The sequence below is a fragment of the Leuciscus leuciscus genome, assembly GCF_965113295.1.
Source record: "Leuciscus leuciscus genome assembly, chromosome: 1".
In the NCBI taxonomy this organism is placed as follows: domain Eukaryota; kingdom Metazoa; phylum Chordata; class Actinopteri; order Cypriniformes; family Leuciscidae; genus Leuciscus; species Leuciscus leuciscus.
The window spans coordinates 68,903,381-68,925,193 of record NC_138725.1 but is presented as its reverse complement, the minus strand read 5'-3'; positions in this window follow the sequence as shown (position 1 = coordinate 68,925,193).

The following is a 21,813-nucleotide window of genomic DNA, read 5'->3' as shown; positions in this document are numbered from 1 at the left end:
AGGCCTAGGCATCAGAGATCACAATATGCATAGTAAAAAAAAGAAAAGAATGACGAACATCATCAGTTATCAAAAATTGAATTGCTTGAGGAAAGACCATTTAAATCTACAATGGGGTAAAAAATACAGACCGTCCGGCAGCAACAGTTCAAAAGCAGAGGCGAGAATATCCTCTTATCATTCATAATATATTTTTTTTTACTTTCTATGCTTGGTTATGCAGTCCCTAACAATTTACTTGCCATTGTTATGTGTCATTGCACACACACATACATATCTATATTACTAACAGACCAATGTCGCTCTACACTGGCCGAGAGGGGACTCTCGGAACGATCTCTATCTATACAAGAGGGGACTTGGCTGCAATGGAGCTGTGTGTGTGTGTGTGTGTGTGTGTGTGTGTGTGTGTGTGTGAACAGTGAAGTGAACTGGCAGTGAAGTCTGCCTTCATTATTTAACTACATATATATAGTAAATTATATATTATGCCTATTTTCATTCATAATATAATTTTTCTTATTTAACGCTTATTTTCTCTCTTCATAGATACTTTCTATGCTTGGTTATGCAGTCCCTTTAGGGTTTATAGGATTAATCAAACAGAAATAGCTCTTTAAGGTAACGATTTCAGGTCATATAGTGACCTATATTTAGTATAGCGTAAAGCATACTTTATACAGTGAATAATGATTTTATTAATCAAAATGAACTTCGCGTCCCCAGTTGGATGGTAAAGAACGATACGTGTTTGGCTGCTTTGTACATTTCTTGCCATCACAAACACACTGTAAAGATTTTGGAGGTCAATCTCAAAATGTTATGTCGACTTGCTGCACTGAACATTTTTAGTTGGTTCAGTTGAAATATATGAAGTAGGGATGTTTATTTGACATTTTGTTTTCTGACTGAAAGCTGATGGTTGTTAACCAGTCATCATCAGTTAACTGACATGATTTGAAGGTTAGATTAGAATTAAATGGACTTAGAATAGAATAGTCTGTGACCGATTCAAATACCTAAAAAATGTAGATTTACATGTGCAAATAGCAGCATAAACAACAGAACATGATGATTCACACATCAAGCACCCGCAGTGCTTCTGTGAACACAGTAAACCAGAATAAAAGTGTATATATAACTGTATATATAATAAATAGGCCAACTTAAATGAACAATTAACAAAACTAAAGTGCAATAAATAATACACGCTTTAGGGTCTGTTTACACGACATCATTTTCAACTGAAAACTGAAAACGTTTTGGCCGTTCATTTCAACGAAAATGCCATTTTGGGGGCCTGACAATGAAAGCTTTTGAAAACGAGTTTTTGTGAGCTCATCTAAAGTGAGGACTAGTTATGCCTTGTAAAGCATTTATAAAGGAGATTTAAAGGCTGTTAATATTTCTATGTTCTCTATCACTGTGTGTGTTTGTTCCCTTTTTCTGTTTAGAAGATAACTGAGTCTTTAAATCTCCTTTATAAATTATTTACAAAGCATAACTAGTCCTCACTTTAGATGAGCTCGCAAAATAGTGAACTGACCACTACTAAATGCTTTATAACTCCCTGAATCTACTATATTTACTCACACTTTCTAAGTGATCTTATTAATCACTGTAAACACCTAAATAACTGGTTTGTAAATAATGCTATACTTCATTTAGAAATGATAAATTGATAATTAATATTTAATAAAGTATGAAAATGCAATTATTAAACACATTATAGATATGCTTCTAACTCAATAATACAGCGTTTAAAGGTGTATTTATAAACTGCTTATTAATGTCTGCTTTATGAATAATGATTTATCTGTTTACCAATGCTTAACTAATGATTAATAGGATGCAGTTATTATAAAGGGTTACCATATATATTATATTATATTTCTCATAATATAACTTCAAATATGCATTTTTTTATATATATAAAAAAAAAACATGCCAAGAGGGGATCTGCAACTCAATGTCATAATTATAATGTAATTATTATTATATTATTAAGATATTAATAATGTGACTGATAGTATTGGCTGCCTATTAATTAAAACATAATTTCTACTCTTAAAAAAAATCAATAGACATGTCCTTATTTTTCTGTTTCCTTTGTTTCTAGGATGTTGATGTACAGAGATATTCAGTGTTTGAAATATTGCTCAATTTAAATGCAACCAAACATATGTCGTTCGTTACCATCCAACAGTGGACCTTTCTTGAAGATCTAATTCAAAACTTTTGAGTTGACTTGCTGCATCTGGTCATTTTGAAGAAACAAAAATGAAACACACAATTTTCTTTTAAGGTCTTTTTTCATAATATAACTTCAAATATGCAAAAAATAATAATATTTTAAACATGCCAAGATGGAATATCATCTCTGAACGATTTCTACCTATACAAGAGGGGACTCGCAATAGCCTGCAATGGAACTGTGTGTGTGTGTGTGTGTGTGTGAACAGTTAAGTCTGTCTTTATTGTGTAACTATAGTTACAAAATAAAGACAGACTTAATTGAATTGAATTGCTTGAGGAAAGACCATTTAAATCTACAACGGGGTAAAAAAATACAGACGGTCCGGCAGCAACAGTTCAAAAGCAGAGGCGAGAATATCCTCTTATCATTCATAATATAATTTTTTTACTTTCTATGCTTGGTTATGCAGTCCCTAACAATTTACTTGCCATTGTTATGTGTCATTGCACACACACATACATATCTATATTACTAACAGACCAATGTCGCTCTACACTGGCCGAGAGGGGACTCTCGGAACGATCTCTATCTATACAAGAGGGGACTTGGCTGCAATGGAGCTGTGTGTGTGTGTGTGTGTGTGTGTGAACAGTGAAGTGAACTGGCAGTGAAGTCTGTCTTCATTATGTAACTATATATATATAGTATATTATATAGTATATTATATATTACGCCTTTTATCATTCATAACATTATTTTTCTTATTTAACGCTTATTTTCTCTCTTCATAGATACTTTCTATGCTTGGTTATGCAGTCCCTTTAGGGTTTATAGGATTAATCAAACAGAAATAGCTCTTTAAGGTAACGATTTCAGGTCACTATAGTGACCTATATTTAGTATAGCGTAAAGCATACTTTATACAGTGAATAATGATTTTATTAATCAAAATGAACTTCGCGTCCCCAGTTGGATGGTAAAGAACGATACGTGTTTGGCTGCTTTGTACATTTCTTGCCATCACAAACACACTGTAAAGATTTTGGAGGTCAATCTCAAAATGTTATGTCGACTTGCTGCACTGAACATTTTTAGTTGGTTCAGTTGAAATATATGAAGTAGGGATGTTCATTTAACATTTTGTTTTCTGACTGAAAGCTGATGGTTGTTAACCAGTCATCATCAGTTAACTGACATGATTTGAAGGTTAGATTAGAATTAAATGGACTTAGAATAGATAGGTGTCTGTGACCAATTCAAAAACCTAAAAAATGTAGATTTACATGTGCAAATAGCAGCATAAACAACAGAACATGAGGATTCACACATCAAGCACCCGCAGTGCTTCTGTGAACACAGTAAACCAGAATAAAAGTGTATATATAACTGTATATATAATAAATAGGCCAACTTAAATGAACAATTAACAAAACTAAAGTGCAATAAAGAATGGACACTTCAGGACATAATTTTCAATTTTCACCTGACAATGCAAGCTTTTGAAAACGAGTTTCAAAGTGCAAGGTTTTGAAAACGATGCCTTTACCATCTGCATGTAAACAACATAAACGTGAATTTGTGAAATTGGTATGTCATTCCAACCCGGTCACACTAAATGTGTCTCTATAGCACACATTGTGTTTATTGTGCAATTTATACGCGAAAAGGAGTTTCTGTGTGCATATGATACGCATGGGTGGGTTTAGGGTAGGTTTAGTAATGGTGTGTAATATGTATTATATGTTTGGTTAGGATTAGTGTTGTAGGGTGCATGACATGTGTATTCACCTTATTTTCCACGAGGGTGACGCCATTACGTTCGTTTTGTCATCTTACTTCGGGCTGAGAGGGACCTCAACTTCCGTCTGAAAGGACGCTAGTTTCTAGACGTAATTCTATTGTTCTAACGGTAAAATATGTCAAGTATTGTATGGTCAGTTAGGGGCTGCCATAACAATTGGATTAAGAGGATAGAACAATTTAACCAACAGTGTTACGAACACAATGTAAAGCGATCGGAATGTTGTGGTGTACTTTACGATTTACACCCGGATGTGCCGTGTCAGTTTAGCGGAAGTCGGATGACAAATTGCGGAAGCGCAAAGTATTAAAAGTGGGCGGGGCGGAATAAGGTGAATTACACGCAATAAAGTGCTATCATATGAATGTATTAAATGCATGAATAAGCCTTTCTGCATCTGACAGGGATAAAGAAGTTTGAATTCTGGCAATATTTTTAAGATGGAAAAATGCAGATTTTGAAACCATTTTGATATGGGCATCAAATGACAAATGCGGATCAAAGATAACACCTAGATTTCGCACTTGTGATGCTGGAGACAATAATTCAGAATCAGAAAACAGACTTAGACAGTTATGTTTGTGCAAATCTGTCAGCATACCAAAAAGTAACAGTTCCATTTTTGATTTGTTAAGCTTAAGATAGTTGTCATGCATCCATACCTTTATTTCTTCCAGACATACGGTAAGAGCTGTAATTGCGAGATTTGGATCAGGGAGTGAGCTAACATAGATCTGCATGTCATCAGCATAACAAGGAAAAACCCCGTACCGTACTTTCTAATAATGTCACCAAGCGGCAACATATAGATGCAGAACAAAGTAGGTCCTAGTACTGACCCCTGCGGGACGCCCTGCTGTACTAATGTTGCCTCCGATTTGTTCTTCCCCAAATAAATATACTGCAAAGAGATGCCAGAGGTGCCTAACAAAACACGCAACCTGTCAAGGAGGATGATATGACATATAGTGTCAAAAGCAGCGCTAATGTCTAGCAGAACCAAAATGCTGCAAGCACCCATATCAGCAGAAACATTAGGCGTTTCTCAATAGCAAGTACGCACAGTTTGGACTTGCCAAGTCCAGCTCAGGAGAATGACTCCCGAGGACGCGAGTCCGGTAATTCTGCTAATGGAACAGCACGTTCTTCAAAGCGTCAGTCAGCTCGCTCTGCTACTCCGGTTATCTCTGTATGTACATTTTAGGCAACAATAAAACAAAATATGTTATAAAACACCACACTGCCTCTTTTCGTTTTCATTTAAAGAAATCTTAAACATTATAGCCACACAAATGGTGATTGCCTGGATCTCACAACCTGGATCAAATTTTCATAAATCTTTATAAATAAACCACAGATTTGAGCTTTAAACAACTACATTCTCGCCTGAAAAACTCTTAAATTTACATTTCGTGACACAGTAACAGTAGTATTATATGTCAACTGTAAATTAAAAGATGGCGCTTCTTATGTTGTCATTCCCCTTGTAGCACGCGCAAGTGGCGATTCTCTGTCAACCAATCAACGTCCTGCAGTTAGTCTAGCTCCACCCTTTAGTACCATACCACTGTGCTGGTACCCCAACGGAAGGGTACCCAAAAAGTGTTAAGGTTCGGCTTTTTGGTACCATTCACAACTTTTGACAGTGGAAACGGAAATAAATGCATACCGTACCGTACCGTACCGCTCAGTGAAAACAAGCCATTAGAGATTAGAGTCGAATCTTCCCTAACAATTTTTAAGTCTCTTTTAAAAAGGTATTTGTTTTCTCTGGCGTATTGATTTTTTTTTTTTTAAATGTATATATTATATTATATTTTTGTGTATTAGAGTGTGTATATTTAGGATACGTATTTAGTTGTCTTGTACAGCACTTTGGCCAGTCTTGTGGCTGTTTTAAATGTACTTTATAAATTAATTAAACTTGAAACCACTGATTGTAATAATACATCAAAATTCTTACTGTCAGTTAACCGGTTAGTCATAGTATTCTCAATGTATTTTAACACTGGCACTTTAGTTGAACCATCTGAATATTTTAAATGCAACAATCAACATAAAATTGAGTTTTGACCTTTGTGTATTTTTTTTACAGTGTATTTTTTAGGGCAATAAACCCAGACAGCAACATAGTGTTGGCCCAGATCCGGCCCACATCCGGGCTGTGTGGATTCCAGATGTGGGCCAGATCCAGGCCGATACTATGTAGCTGTCTGAGACTGGTGTTTTAGTGTTATTATGAACATCGCCATCACATTCAGAGATACTGCTAAATGTAAAAGCAATCAAACGTGTCATTCTTTATTATCAAACAGTGGACAAAATAAGTAAATTTGTGTAATGAAATGAATATAACATGTGCATGCATACTGCTGCTGCTTATCTTTAGCATGTACACTAACTTGTGTGGAAATGGGCATGGAATGGTGAAAAAATGCTGACCTAAAAATTGTTACACTTAATTTAAGTGATATTACTTAACATTAATGAACCAACATACAATAAAACTACCAAAACACATCATTCATGTCTCAAATTAAGGCATTCTTTCAGAACTCTAGTGAAGGTTTCAGCCAACAAACATAAATTAAATATACAAAACAAAAAACACACAAACAACAGGCAGCAATATGCACTATTTTCTGCTGTTCAGAATTCAATGCAGTTTATGTTACATGGTTCATGTTTACATTAATGTACAAACCTTTTGTATAGATGGTGATGAAAATGAAAGACTAAGACTTGTGTATGTGTTTAGCTACATCTTATTTTTTCTGATTTAAAAAAAATAATATTTCAGAATAATATATATCAATGTGGTATACGGTAGAAATATTACACATTTCAGTCTAGCTTAGGTTTTTAAATTAAATAACACAGTCTTGGAAATAATATGTAAGCATGTGCAAATAAGCCTGTATAGTAAATCAAGTTCTGTTGGTCTTTGTGTTTAAGTGAGAAATTAATTCATTTAAATTGAAAGATCTCAATGTTTATAAGATCTTTCAATTATGTTTAACAGTTTTGAGCGTATAAAAGAGTGTATAAAAATGGGCTCTGAGTTTTGGCAGTGGTTGTGTCTAAGTGAAATATGTAGTTTGGAAGATGTAGTCACTGAATGCATTAATACAACATTGAATGACACAGACATTTGCAACACTTCTACAGTAATACCGTAGTAAAATATATTCAGAATCTAAAAAATTAAATACTATCAAAACAATTAGATGTAGCTGAACACATACAGGTATTAATCTTTCAGTTTCATCACCATCTATAAAAAGGGGAAACTTGGGGGAAAATGTGTACTGTACTGTAAACAATGACCATGTAACATATAATGTTGTGAATTCTGAACAACAGAAAACAGCAGAAATATTTTATAATGCTTCCTGTTATTTGTGTTTTTTTATTTAACGTGTGTTTTTTGGGGGTAAAACCTTTTCTAGTGTTCTGGAAGAATGAGTTGATCTGACACATGAATGAAGTTTCAGTGCATTTTGAATGTGAAATGAACTGCTGTCAAGCTGTAAGTTGGTTTGGAGAAGATATCATGGTCTTTTAACCTGACATCATTTAAGACATCATTTAAGACTGTGGTATAAATGATTGAATGATTTAACCATAACTCATTACTATCCTTGATTTCTAAAATAGGTATTTTTCATATGTATGTAGACTAGGGTGTGTGAATTGAGTTGTTGCACTTCCCCCCCACACACAATTTACATATCAATGCAGGAAGGCCTTAAAGGCCAGTGTTTGTCTCAGGTGAGAAAACTGGCCAACAACCCCCAGAGTCCTGTTACCAATATCTGTGCAACTTCTCAAATACACTAGAATAAACTAGAGAAAACGCTGGGATTTACCCTGCCAAATTAAATTAAATTACAGGTTTTTACAATCACTAGGACACATTTCTCAATATTTAGGTACATTTTCAAAACTCTTCACTCAGTTCTCCTAACCAACTTACAGCTTGACAGCAGTTCATTTCACATTCAAAATGCACTGAAACTTCATGTCTCAGATCAACTCATTCTTCCAGAACACTAGAAAAGATTTAACAACAAACACACTTTGTCACTCATAAAACAAAACAAAAAACACAAACAACAGGAGCATTACACAATGTTTTCTTTTGTAAAATGCTTTCATAAAACAAGAATGACACTATCTACTGTTTATAATTCACTGCAGTTGATGTTACATGATCCTTTTTGATTACAGCCCAGTTATCATCTATGATAATATTGAGCAGGTGGATACCTATAAGTATATAGGTGTGGTCATTGATCGTTCATTTACTTGGAAAGCCCACATTGATTATCTTTGTTCAAAATTCCGGCAACGATTGTATTTTTTTAAGAAGACTTAGGCTGTTTGGTGTAAATCAGAGAATTATGCAATTATTTCATTATGCCGTTTTAGGTAGTCTTTTAAATTATTGGATGCACACTTCATATGGCAATCTTTTGGTCCAATTAAAATCACAGCTTGCATGTCTTGTGAAAACTGCAATGTAAGTTATGGGTGTAAGAGAGTACTCATCACTTCAATCAATTTACGAATCGTGGATTTTAAAAAAAAATGCACAGACAATAGTGAGTGATCCAAGCCATGTTTTATTTCCAATGTATCAGCTTCTGCCATCAGGGAGGGGGTATAGAGTCCCACTGAGTAAGAGGAACCGTTACAAAAAAATCATTTATTCCTGTATCTATTAATATGTTAAATAGCCAGATGTAGTAATGCCGTTTTTTTAAAACTCTTTTTGGTTTGTGTGTGTATGTATATGTTGTGTACTAATGCAGCTTTGAGTCCAAGACAAATTTCCTGAAAAAGGGCAATAAAGTAAAGTATACTAACAAACTAACTTTTTAACATTACTGTACTAAAATATTCCTAAGTTTCCCCTTTTGTATAGATGGTGATGAAACTGAAAGACTAACACTTACATCTAATTATTTTGATTATATTATATTTTAGAATCAGAATATCTATTTCAATGTGATTGAAATTACTTGTTATTTTTAACAGTTTAACAGTACTATTATTATTAACAGTTTTAAAAAGCGTATGTAAACATGTGCAAATTAGCCTGTATAGAACATAAAGTTCTGTTGGTGTTTGTGTTTAAGAATAATGAATGTAAATGGAACAAAATGCATTCAATGACATCTTTCAAAGCAGTGATCCACAGTTTAGCTCACATAGACGGAAGGTGTGATCACTGTGTGAAGAGAGTTTTGAAAAAGTGACTTTAGAATTGGGAAACTTACATTTTATTTGTGTTTGGAATAATCATTAATTTAGTTTCATTGCGAACATAGTGCTAAACAAGTAAACAAGATTTTATATTTAAATATTATATTATAATATATAATACTGATTTCAGAAAATCCCTGGGAGTGTGAATGAACAGAAATCAAACAATCGCGGGACAAATTATCAGTGTATTTTCCGGAATCTCTGTGTGAACGGGGCTTATGTGAGCCAAACTGTGGATCATTTATTATTGCTTTGGCAATTTTTTTTTTTTTATTTCTCACTTAACACAAACACCAACAGACATTTATGTTCTATACAGGCCAATTTGCAGATGTTTTAAATTCTGAATCTAATAAAAACAAAAACAAAAAAATTATATTTAACTAAACACCTATACAAGTGTTAATCTCAGTTTCATATTTTTGTACAGTATTGTAAACGTGGATAATGTAACATTAACTGCAGTGAACAGTAGATAGTGTAATTCTTGTTTTATTTATTTTTTAAATACATTTTTACAAAAGAAAACTTTACAAAATAAATTTGGCAGGGTAAATCCCAGCGTTTTCTCTAGTTTATTCTAGTGTATTTGAGAAGTTGCACAGATATTGGTAACAGGACTCTGGGGGTTGTTGGCTCTCACCTGAGACAAACACTGGCCTTTAAGGCCTTCCTGCATTGATATGTAAATTGTGTGTGGGGGGGAAGTGCAACAACTCAATTCACACACCCTAGTCTACATACATATGAAAAATACCTATTTTAGAAATCAAGGATAGTAATGAGTTATGGTTAAATCATTCAATCATTTATACCACAGTCTTAAATGATGTCTTAAATGATGTCAGGTTAAAAGACCATGATATCTTCTCCAAACCAACTTACAGCTTGACAGCAGTTCATTTCACATTCAAAATGCACTGAAACTTCATTCATGTGTCAGATCAACTCATTCTTCCAGAACACTAGAAAAGGTTTTACCCCCAAAAAACACACGTTAAATAAAAAAACACAAATAACAGGAAGCATTATAAAATATTTCTGCTGTTTTCTGTTGTTCAGAATTCACAACATTATATGTTACATGGTCATTGTTTACAGTACAGTACACATTTTCCCCCAAGTTTCCCCTTTTTATAGATGGTGATGAAACTGAAAGATTAATACCTGTATGTGTTCAGCTACATCTAATTGTTTTGATAGTATTTAATTTTTTAGATTCTGAATATATTTTACTACGGTATTACTGTAGAAGTGTTGCAAATGTCTGTGTCATTCAATGTTGTATTAATGCATTCAGTGACTACATCTTCCAAACTACATATTTCACTTAGACACAACCACTGCCAAAACTCAGAGCCCATTTTTATACACTCTTTTATACGCTCAAAACTGTTAAACATAATTGAAAGATCTTATAAACATTGAGATCTTTCAATTTAAATGAATTAATTTCTCACTTAAACACAAAGACCAACAGAACTTGATTTACTATACAGGCTTATTTGCACATGCTTACATATTATTTCCAAGACTGTGTTATTTAATTTAAAAACCTAAGCTAGACTGAAATGTGTAATATTTCTACCGTATACCACATTGATATATATTATTCTGAAATATTATTTTTTTTAAATCAGAAAAAATAAGATGTAGCTAAACACATACACAAGTCTTAGTCTTTCATTTTCATCACCATCTATACAAAAGGTTTGTACATTAATGTAAACATGAACCATGTAACATAAACTGCATTGAATTCTGAACAGCAGAAAATAGTGCATATTGCTGCCTGTTGTTTGTGTGTTTTTTGTTTTGTATATTTAATTTATGTTTGTTGGCTGAAACCTTCACTAGAGTTCTGAAAGAATGCCTTAATTTGAGACATGAATGATGTGTTTTGGTAGTTTTATTGTATGTTGGTTCATTAATGTTAAGTAATATCACTTAAATTAAGTGTAACAATTTTTAGGTCAGCATTTTTTCACCATTCCATGCCCATTTCCACACAAGTTAGTGTACATGCTAAAGATAAGCAGCAGCAGTATGCATGCACATGTTATATTCATTTCATTACACAAATTTACTTATTTTGTCCACTGTTTGATAATAAAGAATGACACGTTTGATTGCTTTTACATTTAGCAGTATCTCTGAATGTGATGGCGATGTTCATAATAACACTAAAACACCAGTCTCAGACAGCTACATAGTATCGGCCTGGATCTGGCCCACATCTGGAATCCACACAGCCCGGATGTGGGCCGGATCTGGGCCAACACTATGTTGCTGTCTGGGTTTATTGCCCTAAAAAATACACTGTAAAAAAAATACACAAAGGTCAAAACTCAATTTTATGTTGATTGTTGCATTTAAAATATTCAGATGGTTCAACTAAAGTGCCAGTGTTAAAATACATTGAGAATACTATGACTAACCGGTTAACTGACAGTAAGAATTTTGATGTATTATTACAATCAGTGGTTTCAAGTTTAATTAATTTATAAAGTACATTTAAAACAGCCACAAGACTGGCCAAAGTGCTGTACAAGACAACTAAATACGTATCCTAAATATACACACTCTAATACACAAAAATATAATATAATATATACATTTAAAAAAAAAAAAATCAATACGCCAGAGAAAACAAATACCTTTTTAAAAGAGACTTAAAAATTGTTAGGGAAGATTCGACTCTAATCTCTAATGGCTTGTTTTCACTGAGCGGTACGGTACGGTACGGTATGCATTTATTTCCGTTTCCACTGTCAAAAGTTGTGAATGGTACCAAAAAGCCGAACCTTAACACTTTTTGGGTACCCTTCCGTTGGGGTACCAGCACAGTGGTATGGTACTAAAGGGTGGAGCTAGACTAACTGCAGGACGTTGATTGGTTGACAGAGAATCGCCACTTGCGCGTGCTACAAGGGGAATGACAACATAAGAAGCGCCATCTTTTAATTTACAGTTGACATATAATACTACTGTTACTGTGTCACGAAATGTAAATTTAAGAGTTTTTCAGGCGAGAATGTAGTTGTTTAAAGCTCAAATCTGTGGTTTATTTATAAAGATTTATGAAAATTTGATCCAGGTTGTGAGATCCAGGCAATCACCATTTGTGTGGCTATAATGTTTAAGATTTCTTTAAATGAAAACGAAAAGAGGCAGTGTGGTGTTTTATAACATATTTTGTTTTATTGTTGCCTAAAATGTACATACAGAGATAACCGGAGTAGCAGAGCGAGCTGACTGACGCTTTGAAGAACGTGCTGTTCCATTAGCAGAATTACCGGACTCGCGTCCTCGGGAGTCATTCTCCTGAGCTGGACTTGGCAAGTCCAAACTGTGCGTACTTGCTATTGAGAAACGCCTAATGTTTCTGCTGATATGGGTGCTTGCAGCATTTTGGTTCTGCTAGACATTAGCGCTGCTTTTGACACTATATGTCATATCATCCTCCTTGACAGGTTGCGTGTTTTGTTAGGCACCTCTGGCATCTCTTTGCAGTATATTTATTTGGGGAAGAACAAATCGGAGGCAACATTAGTACAGCAGGGCGTCCCGCAGGGGTCAGTACTAGGACCTACTTTGTTCTGCATCTATATGTTGCCGCTTGGTGACATTATTAGAAAGTACGGTACGGGGTTTTTCCTTGTTATGCTGATGACATGCAGATCTATGTTAGCTCACTCCCTGATCCAAATCTCGCAATTACAGCTCTTACCGTATGTCTGGAAGAAATAAAGGTATGGATGCATGACAACTATCTTAAGCTTAACAAATCAAAAATGGAACTGTTACTTTTTGGTATGCTGACAGATTTGCACAAACATAACTGTCTAAGTCTGTTTTCTGATTCTGAATTATTGTCTCCAGCATCACAAGTGCGAAATCTAGGTGTTATCTTTGATCCGCATTTGTCATTTGATGCCCATATCAAAATGGTTTCAAAATCTGCATTTTTCCATCTTAAAAATATTGCCAGAATTCAAACTTCTTTATCCCTGTCAGATGCAGAAAGGCTTATTCATGCATTTAATACATTCATATGATAGCACTTTATTGCGTGTAATTCACCTTATTCCGCCCCGCCCACTTTTAATACTTTGCGCTTCCGCAATTTGTCATCCGACTTCCGCTAAACTGACACGGCACATCCGGGTGTAAATCGTAAAGTACACCACAACATTCCGATCGCTTTACATTGTGTTCGTAACACTGTTGGTTAAATTGTTCTATCCTCTTAATCCAATTGTTATGGCAGCCCCTAACTGACCATACAATACTTGACATATTTTACCGTTAGAACAATAGAATTACGTCTAGAAACTAGCGTCCTTTCAGACGGAAGTTGAGGTCCCTCTCAGCCCGAAGTAAGATGACAAAACGAACGTAATGGCGTCACCCTCGTGGAAAATAAGGTGAATACACATGTCATGCACCCTACAACACTAATCCTAACCAAACATATAATACATATTACACACCATTACTAAACCTACCCTAAACCCACCCATGCGTATCATATGCACACAGAAACTCCTTTTCGCGTATAAATTGCACAATAAACACAATGTGTGCTATAGAGACACATTTAGTGTGACCGGGTTGGAATGACATACCAATTTCACAAATTCACGTTTATGTTGTTTACATGCAGATGGTAAAGGCATCGTTTTCAAAACCTTGCACTTTGAAACTCGTTTTCAAAAGCTTGCATTGTCAGGTGAAAATTGAAAATTATGTCCTGAAGTGTCCATTCTTTATTGCACTTTAGTTTTGTTAATTGTTCATTTAAGTTGGCCTATTTATTATATATACAGTTATATATACACTTTTATTCTGGTTTACTGTGTTCACAGAAGCACTGCGGGTGCTTGATGTGTGAATCCTCATGTTCTGTTGTTTATGCTGCTATTTGCACATGTAAATCTACATTTTTTAGGTTTTTGAATTGGTCACAGACACCTATCTATTCTAAGTCCATTTAATTCTAATCTAACCTTCAAATCATGTCAGTTAACTGATGATGACTGGTTAACAACCATCAGCTTTCAGTCAGAAAACAAAATGTTAAATGAACATCCCTACTTCATATATTTCAACTGAACCAACTAAAAATGTTCAGTGCAGCAAGTCGACATAACATTTTGAGATTGACCTCCAAAATCTTTACAGTGTGTTTGTGATGGCAAGAAATGTACAAAGCAGCCAAACACGTATCGTTCTTTACCATCCAACTGGGGACGCGAAGTTCATTTTGATTAATAAAATCATTATTCACTGTATAAAGTATGCTTTACGCTATACTAAATATAGGTCACTATAGTGACCTGAAATCGTTACCTTAAAGAGCTATTTCTGTTTGATTAATCCTATAAACCCTAAAGGGACTGCATAACCAAGCATAGAAAGTATCTATGAAGAGAGAAAATAAGCGTTAAATAAGAAAAATAATGTTATGAATGATAAAAGGCGTAATATATAATATACTATATAATATACTATATATATATAGTTACATAATGAAGACAGACTTCACTGCCAGTTCACTTCACTGTTCACACACACACACACACACACACACAGCTCCATTGCAGCCAAGTCCCCTCTTGTATAGATAGAGATCGTTCCGAGAGTCCCCTCTCGGCCAGTGTAGAGCGACATTGGTCTGTTAGTAATATAGATATGTATGTGTGTGTGCAATGACACATAACAATGGCAAGTAAATTGTTAGGGACTGCATAACCAAGCATAGAAAGTAAAAAAATTATATTATGAATGATAAGAGGATATTCTCGCCTCTGCTTTTGAACTGTTGCTGCCGGACCGTCTGTATTTTTTTACCCCGTTGTAGATTTAAATGGTCTTTCCTCAAGCAATTCAATTCAATTAAGTCTGTCTTTATTTTGTAACTATAGTTACAAAATAAAGACAGACTTAACTGTTCACACACACACACACACACACACACAGTTCCATTGCAGGCTATTGCGAGTCCCCTCTTGTATAGGTAGAAATCGTTCAGAGATGATATTCCATCTTGGCATGTTTAAAATATTATTATTTTTTGCATATTTGAAGTTATATTATGAAAAAAGACCTTAAAAGAAAATTGTGCATTTCATTTTTGTTTCTTCAAAATGACCAGATGCAGCAAGTCAACTCAAAAGTTTTGAATTAGATCAAGAAAGGAACGACATATGTTTGGTTGCATTTAAATTTAGCAATATTTCAAACACTGAATATCTCTGTACATCAACATCCTAGAAACAAAGGAAACAGAAAAATAAGGACATGTCTATTGATTTTTTTTAAGAGTAGAAATTATGTTTTAATTAATAGGCAGCCAATACTATCAGTCACATTATTAATATCTTAATAATATAATAATAATTACATTATAATTATGACATTTAGTTGCAGATCCCCTCTTGGCATGCTTTTTTTTTTTTTTATTAAAAAATGCATATTTGAAGTTATATTATGAAAAATATAATATAATATATATGGTAACCCTTTATAATAACTATCCTATTAATCATTAGTTAAGCATTAGTAAACAGTTAAATCATAATTCATAAAGCAGACATTAATAAGCTGTTTATAAATACAGCTTTAAATGCTGTATTATTGATTTAGAAGGATATCTATAATGTGTTTAATAATTGTATTTTCATACTTTATTAATTATCAATTTATCATTTCTAAATGAAGTATAGCATTATTTACAAAGCAGTTATTTAGGAGTTGTCAGTGATTAATAAGATCACTTAGAGTAAATTTAGTAGATTCAGGGAGTTATAAAGCATTTAGTAGTGGTCAGTTCACTATTTTGTGAGCAAAAGTGAGGACTAGTTATGCCTAAAGCATTTATAAAGGAGATTTAAAGACTCAGTTATCTTCTAAACAGAAAAAGGAAACACACACAACACAACACAGTGATAGAGAACATAGAAATATTAACAGCCTTTAAATCTCCTACATAACTAGCATAACTAGTCCTCACTTTAGATGAGCTCACAAAAAATAGTGAACTGACCTCTACTAAATGTTTTATAACTACCTGAACTACAGTAGAAATACATGTTAATAAAGCATTTATTAACACACTAAGTAACTATTACTATATGTCTGAATAATAAGTGTATGATGTATGAATGTACATTGAAATAGTTGAATCATTTACTCACACTTTCTAAGGGATCTTATGAACCACTGACAACTCCTAAATAACTGCTTTGTAAATGATGCTATACTTCATTTAGAAATGATAAATTGATCATTAATAAAGTATGAAAATACAATTATTAAACACATTATAGATATGCTTTTAAAACAGGAATAAAGCATTTATAACTGCATTTATATACTGCTTATTAGTGTATATTAATGCTTTATAAATTAATTAACTGTTTACTAATGCTTAACTAATGATTAATAGCGTGCAGTTATTATAAAGTGTTACTGAAGCAGTTAAACAGCAGCTCTACAGTCTCAGAGCCTCTCTAGGACAGCAGCCATTCAGACAATAGAGAAGTGTGAACGACGTGTGTTAATGGGCCACTGCAGTTCCTGCTCCAGCCTACAGGAGCGCTGCTGAGTATGGACTTAAACACACACACACATGTAAGTCCCCACTTGGTCAAAAATGTAAAAAATTAACCAGAGCGTGTTTTAGCTGATTTTAACATGTTTTAAAGCATGACCAACAGGGGACTTGAAAAATGTCCCCACTTGGCTCGACGGTCCCCTGTTAGTGAGTGTGTAACGACACCAAGGTCCCCTCTTAGATAGATAGACGAGTACACACACACACACACACACACACACAAACACACACACAACATATTCCAGCTTTGTAATCTTCCATTGTGATGTTTCCAAGCACATTTTTGCGCGTGTGAAGAGGATGATTTTTTTCCGTCGATATTGGAACGTGAGTGAAGTACAAAGCCTATGATAAAGAATAGTTTACCATCCAAATCCATCGCGAATGTTGAAACATTTTGATTCTAATGAGAGAGATACGTGAGCCCAACGCCACTTACTTTCACTTTCGCTTTAAATTATTTCGTTTTGGCTTGTTTATAGTTATTTTTTTATTCTTGTTCTGTTCTGAATATCATTACATTTAAAAGATAAATCATTGATCAAATCTAATTTTTGTGACATGGCTTAACATTACATTACCGTGACTTTGCGCACAAATTGTCTATGCACGCAAGGTTATGCGCATGACTCAAACACTGGCAGACACAGCAGCAGTTGTAGGCAGGTATATTGATCATGAAATCAGAATTTTCTTGTCTTGAATTATTAATCCTTTCATTCATTTATATCACTTGTTTAAGTTAATTAATATGTAAAAAAAAAAAAAAAAAAAAAAAAAAACTTGATTGGGGGCCCCCTGGTGGCGAGGGGGCCCCAAGCAGCCGCTTAGTTCGCTTATGCCTCGGGCCGGCCCTGGGTCCCTTAAACTATAGACTTCAATGACCCCTATTTGTTTGAACGTTGAAGACAAACTCAAACACAAAACCAGTTCCTATTTAATTTCTGGAAGCTGGGATAAATAGGCAAGCACTGTTACTACATTCAAATATCAAATACTGACATTAAAAAGAATACATGAAAATAACATTTCTCCAGAGAAGTCATTCAACTCATTTGATATTTAGAATGAAAAATATTGATTAATACCTTGATTATAATCACTCATTACATATACATTGAAGCAGCAGTGGATTCCAATCCACCCCCTTCACTAGTAATGGTTGTGCGTGAAAATCCCAGTAACTGAGCAGATTGTGAAATACTCAGACCGGCCCGTCTGGCACCAACAACCATGCCACGCTCAAAATTGCTTAAATCACCTTTCTTTCCCATATTCTGACATTCAGTTTGGAGTTCAGGAGATTGTCTTGACCAGGACCACACCCCTAAATGCATTGAAGCAACTGCCATGTGATTGGTTGATTAGATAATTGCATTAATGAGAAATTGAACAGGTGTTCCTAATAATCCTTTAGGTGAGTGTATAGTAAAGCTACAATTTTATAACCCTAAAACTGACCCTACTCTGGAAACTGGAAGAACTTCAAGTATGGACGCTGATTTGAACGCTTAGTAACAAGTTCAATGGCACGTCTCTACAGGGGGGAGCGTGCCTATGTTCCCACAGCCCTATGTTCCCAGAGCCCCAAGTGCCCACAGCTCTTTGTTCCCACAGAGGGTTAGGGTTACCCTAACCCTAAACCTAACCCTAACTAGCTGTAGCAGTGTAGAATAGCTGTAGTGTAGACTAGCTGTAGTAGTATAGACTAGCTGTTGAAATTATAGGGAAATGTATGAACACAATACTCAGTTTTGAAAATGTCCTAATGTGGGATCATAGAGTTCCTGACAGATTTCTCCTGACCTTTTGGTGACTTGGCGCTTCTTGCTTACAGTAACTGTTTGGGGGACAGGGGAGGGTTAAATGTGGTAAGAAAATTACTTGACTTAGAGTTTCATTTTGAGAAAAATCTTTGAAATTTTAAAAATATTGAGAGAACATAGGACTGTAGGAACATATGGTTGTGGGAACATAGAACCTAATTTTCAAAATTTTCAGTAAAAAAAAATTCTCAGAAATGTGGGAACATAGGGCCGTGGTAACATAGAGCTGTGGGAACAGAGGGATGACCCCAACTAGGGAGCTGGCACAAATCTCATCTGAGACTGCTTGTCTCTTAGCCCTTTCCCTTTCTCCTCCCTCTCTCATCTTATCCGTTTCATCGATCTGTTGAAGGTTCTGATTGCTGTGTGATCAGTTTTGACTCTTTGTGTAGTGCTTTCTAAATTACAACATTGTGTAGGCAATGATAAATGGATAATGTGTGTAAAGTTTTGCAGTGAAAGTTTAACAAATCTGACTCATGTGTCAAAACTGGGGAGTAGTGTTTATAGTTTGGGGAAAAGGGTGTGCTTTTTGATAAACGGTGTTGTGTTTTTGAAATTTGAGTTCAAATCCATAGTTATAGTGTTTCAGCAATCGAGAAAAACTGTAACATATACACCTAACAGATACACATTACTTATTATGATAGATCTTGTTTAATTACAAACAAGGTTGATTGTTTGAAAATAAGTAAAAAGACATGCATTAAAGTAATTAATTAATAATGCAGTTTGATGTTAAACAGAGTTTAAACTGTTAAACAGTTTATCTGTAAACAAGATTCCACAGTGTGATGTTTTTTTTAATCAACTATACAAATACAAAATATTGTTTTTCAATAAAGTATGAAAAAGTAAAAACAAAATATTCATCTTTTGTCTTTCACAACAATACCAGTAAAAATACACCAAATGCATATTTGTCAAACAAGCCATAAGGCTGTATTTAAAAACATTGGAATGTGAGGTTATTAAGTTTACTTGCAAAAAGCTCCAGCAGAACAAAGAATTAAGTCATCTGTCAACTGTAATAATATACAATATAAATTAGAATCGTAAAATAAAAAACGGTGTATTTTTCTGTTACATACTATAATGCATCTTTGCAGTAATATAAAGTTACACAAGTTATATACACTCAATTAAGTAGTGATCCATATAGGCAGCCTCCTCTGGGGAAAAACAAAATGTCATAGACTGACACAGACACTGCTGCTGCACCACAGAATAAGTGAATATTGAGAAATGCAATCAAGAATGAGTTTTTACATTAAGGCCTAAATGTGATGATAGAGGAATTGTCATGAGGTCACCAAAGTCATCATGTGCTTACAAGATTTCATGGCAATCTGCCCAATTAGACAATATTCAATTTGACATTCTGGTCTAATGATTGTGCTACAGGGAATGTCATAAGGTCAACATGACATGATTCATTGCTCAGCAAATTACAGAAATCGGTTCATAACATTTGTTGTATGCAAGTCAAAAGTTTGGCCTAACGTTGGTGCAAAAGGAAAGGTCACAGGGTCACCACAATTAAGGGGAGTCTCTCTTAAAAGAGTATACACTACCCTAATATCATATGAGCCCAGTAATTACATCTGGTAATATCATACATGCAAAGTTTACATTTTTGGATAAGATTGGTGCACCTATACTGAGAGGTTTGTGCATTTTCAATGAACTGTGCAATGTGCTTACTAAATTGCTTGGAAAATCTAAATACACAGTTTGAATTTTTAACAAGATTTTGATGTGGTTAATCAATCAGCATACTAATAATACACAGATATAGGGCAAGTCCATTTCCTTCAACATAGTCCTTCGTGCAGCTTCCATCTGGGGAAATACAGAAAAACAAAAAAGCAAGAATTAGGATAAGAGGGTGAATTTCAGCTGTTTTAGAATAAGTAAGGTGTGTAAAGCATTAATAAAACACACAAATAAATTATTAAGAATAACAGTAACAGGGGGTTATTCCAAAAAACAAACAAACAAACATAATAATAATAATAATAATAAATAAATTACCTAAATTGTGTTTTCCTCTTCATCCTCACTGGTGTCTGGACTACTGAGGCCACTTTGATCTTCCTCTTCAACATGTAGAAGGACAGAGGCCTCAGGACCTAAGGCAGTCTTGTACTGTTGGAGGACCACTTGGAACCTTTCTGACACCTCTGACAGTCTTCTTCTCAAGAGACAGCAAAGTCCCTCATTTCCCTGGTCTACGTCTCAAAATACAAACGAGATTACATTAAAGACAAACTATATTAAAGGTTGTATCAGTGATTTCAGGCCCAAACATAAAAGATCATGTAGAGGCAAAAACAAGTAACTAACAAAACAGCATCAGGCATAAGAGACATCAGGATCAAATTGTTCTTAAAAGATATTTATTTCTTGCAAGAAATGTTCCCAGTCCACCCGCAGACCAGCTGCAGACGGAGTGAGACCCAGAGCAGAGGTGGGCCCGCATTTTTATAGTGTTATCTCTTTCAAAAGCTATCTCTTACAGCCCCCACTAAACAAAAGACACAGAGGAACCCCTGTGGCTCCCCTAACCCCCTAATCTTCTCACCTCTGAGTCACACACACACCCTGCAGCTGTATTAACATCATAAAATAAACTCAAAATACAGACAAATGAATGTATGGCATTCATTTGTTAAATCATTGAAAATAAAGACAAAAGAAAAGATTAATTTTTCCCACAACAATTCCTCCTCTTTATCATTCTCTGATAAACTATATATAAAAATTCAGCCTTGTTTTCTAATTTTAATTAAACCCATTACGCTATTAAATCTTCAGAATAGAATCAATTCAAGTCTTTACATAAGACTAGAATTAATTCAAGTTTCTTACATCACAGTTATGCCCTTCATGTCTTATTCTCGTATACCTGATCACTCTACTTGAACTTTGAAAAAGTAAAAAGCTTGTATCAAATAAATAAGCATTTTGTCTGAAACCGGGCTAAAAATGAACAAACATTGTTATCGCATTTTCCTGGTTGAGAACCAGACCCTCAGTCATCCCAGACATAGCTCAAAGCATATAGTAAGAAAAACGTAAATGATTATAATTGCAACTT